The sequence below is a fragment of the Orycteropus afer genome, unplaced genomic scaffold (genome assembly GCF_000298275.1).
Source record: "Orycteropus afer afer isolate SDZICR_OR568_19922 unplaced genomic scaffold, OryAfe1.0 scaffold00044, whole genome shotgun sequence".
In the NCBI taxonomy this organism is placed as follows: domain Eukaryota; kingdom Metazoa; phylum Chordata; class Mammalia; order Tubulidentata; family Orycteropodidae; genus Orycteropus; species Orycteropus afer.
In genome coordinates this window covers 12,147,021-12,149,734 of record NW_006921631.1, presented here as the reverse complement: position 1 = coordinate 12,149,734, position 2,714 = coordinate 12,147,021, and positions in this window count along the sequence as shown.

The window sequence follows — 2,714 nt, the reverse complement described above, 5'->3', positions numbered from 1 at the left end:
TCTCTATATACAGAACATGTTATATATATATATATGTGTGTGTGTGTGTGTATGTGTATGTGCATGTATACATAGTATAATCGTACTCATGCATGTGCATATGTACAAATGTATATATAGAAAACGTCATGATATTGCTATCCATTTGAATTAGATAAATTTTCAGAGATGCAGACATAATCAGGCTGTGGCTCTTCCTTTCAAGGTACAAAGATAAGGGATCAGAGGTGTTCTGTTTACCTAGTACCACTCTGACAGCAATATACCTCAAATGGGACGGCTTGAACAAACAGGAGTTTACTCTCTTATACTTTGGAGGCTTTAAGCCCAAGTTCCAAGTGCCAGGCTCTAGGGGCTGGGTGAAATCCCCTCAACCTTGGGCTTTAGCTCTGCCTCTTGCTCCCAGCTCACTGAAGCTAGAGGCTTTTCTTCACTCACACAGCTACTGGCTGCTGAGGCTAATAAGCCCAAGGTCAACAAATAAAATGGCACATCCTGATGTTACCAAACCACACGAAAGGCCATTAATTCATATCCATTTTAAGTCCCAAGGTTGGCGGAACATAGTAGGCTGATGAACAATGACATGGCTATGTGCAGGGTCCAAGCATGCCATAAACTAGAGACTATCCTCAAGGCTTCTCCTTCTATATGGGAAGCAGACCACATCCCAAAGGCAGCTACTCAGCTTCTTGTGGTAGATCCCCCCACGGAATTGATTGCCAGTCTCATCATGGGGAATAACTACCACCAGATGCCCAGCCACTCAACCAGGCCCAGCCAAGTTGACATGCAAATTTAATTACCACAAGAGGTAACAAACCAACAAATTCTTTACAAAGTTTTTAGCATACTGGTAAAAACTGGTATCGTCAAATTAGTAAACTGAGAAAATGCTGATGATAAAAGAAAGAACAATTTAACTCACCTAGATGAAATTCAACTCACCTAGATGAAGGAATTAGGCTAACATTTTAGGATCTAATTAGTCTCCAGAAATCCGTGGGAGGTGAACAGGAAAAGAAATCATTAACTATTTATTTACCAATGAGACAACCACATTACATACAATAATGACGTAAGACATCTGAACCAGGGAAAGTTCCCAGATGTGGGGATATAACCAAAAAAATTCAATAAGATCTTCGCTCTGGGTTCAGTCTTATCTGGAGCGAAAAACAGACATAAGTTATGTGTATGCCTAAAAAGCTTTGAGATAAACTTCTTTAGAAATCAAGAATTATTCATGAGCATATGTCATTGATACCTACTATCTTTATTCACCCCAGATTACTAAAGATAAGTGTATAAACAATTCTAATTTTGTTCTGCAACAAAATTTACTCCATATTTTATTAATTCCTCTGCAACTACCATGTGGTGGTTAAGTTTATGTTTCAACTTGGCTGTACCTGGTTGAGTGACTAAGCAGCTGAATGTATTCCCCATGACGAGACTGATAATCAGCTCCTTGGTAGAATCTACTGTGAGCAGCTGAGTAGCTGCCTTTGGGTATGCGGTCTGCTTCCCATATATAAGTAGCAGCTTTGGGACCAGTCTCTAGTTTATGGCACGCTTCGACCCTGCATGTAGCTGTGTTGTTGTTCAGCAGCCTGCCATGCTCTGCCAACGTTGGGACTTTCAATGGACTTGAATCAATGGCCTGCTGTGTGGTGTTAACATCGGGACTGTGCCATTTTATTTGTCAACCTTGGGCTTGTCAGCCTCAGCAGCCATTAGCTGCCTGAGTGAAGAGATGCCTCCAGCTTCAGTGGGCCAGGAGCAAGAGTCAGAGCTGAAGCCCAAGATTGAGGGGCTTTCACGCAGCCCCTAGAACCTGGCACTTTGAACTCAGACTTAAAATCTCTAAATTATAAGAGAATAAACTCCTGTTTGTTAAGGCCATCCCATTTGTGGTATATATTCTTCTCAGAACAGCACTAGGTAACTGGAACATACCATAAACAAACAAACAAACAAACAAACAAAAATCAGACTCACTGCTGTCGAGTCGGATCCAACTCATAGCAACCCCTCCTTGGGTTTCCGAGGTGGTATCTCTATGGAGGTAGATTGACCAATATTCCTCCCGAGAATCGTATATTTTTCCTATGTATCATTACTCAGTTTATCTCTACCAACTTTAGCACTATCACATGTCCTGAATTTTTTGTAAAAAAATTCTTTATTCTTGAGCAAAATCACATTCAGAAAGAAGTTGGAAGGACATTTTGTAATCTGCTAAGCCATCTTCATGAAATCTTTTAGAACCATAGAAAAAAGGAATTTGAAGGACTCTGAAAGTTTCCCCAAATGGAATTCTTTCAATTGTTATCTGGCCAGGATATCCATGCTTGAATAAATTTGGAATACCTATTAAATATAAATAAGCAGGTTTTTCTGACTACAGAGTGTCTCAGAAACTTAAATATAATTGTATGTGTTACGAGGATAGTATATGATGTTTCTCTAATACATTTTACCCTAGAACACCTTATCAACATAATCTGGAATAGCATCCCATTTATATTTTCTGGAACAGTATTCTAGGGAACTCAGTTTGAGAAATGGTTGTCTAGTCCAGACTAATCTGTAAAGGGATGCTTGACTCACCAGATCTTGCTATCCCTAATGTCCACTGAAATTTTAATTTTTCCTGACATTCCCTTTAACCATCATATAATGGTAATAAAGAAAGTCCCCAAAAAAGGGAA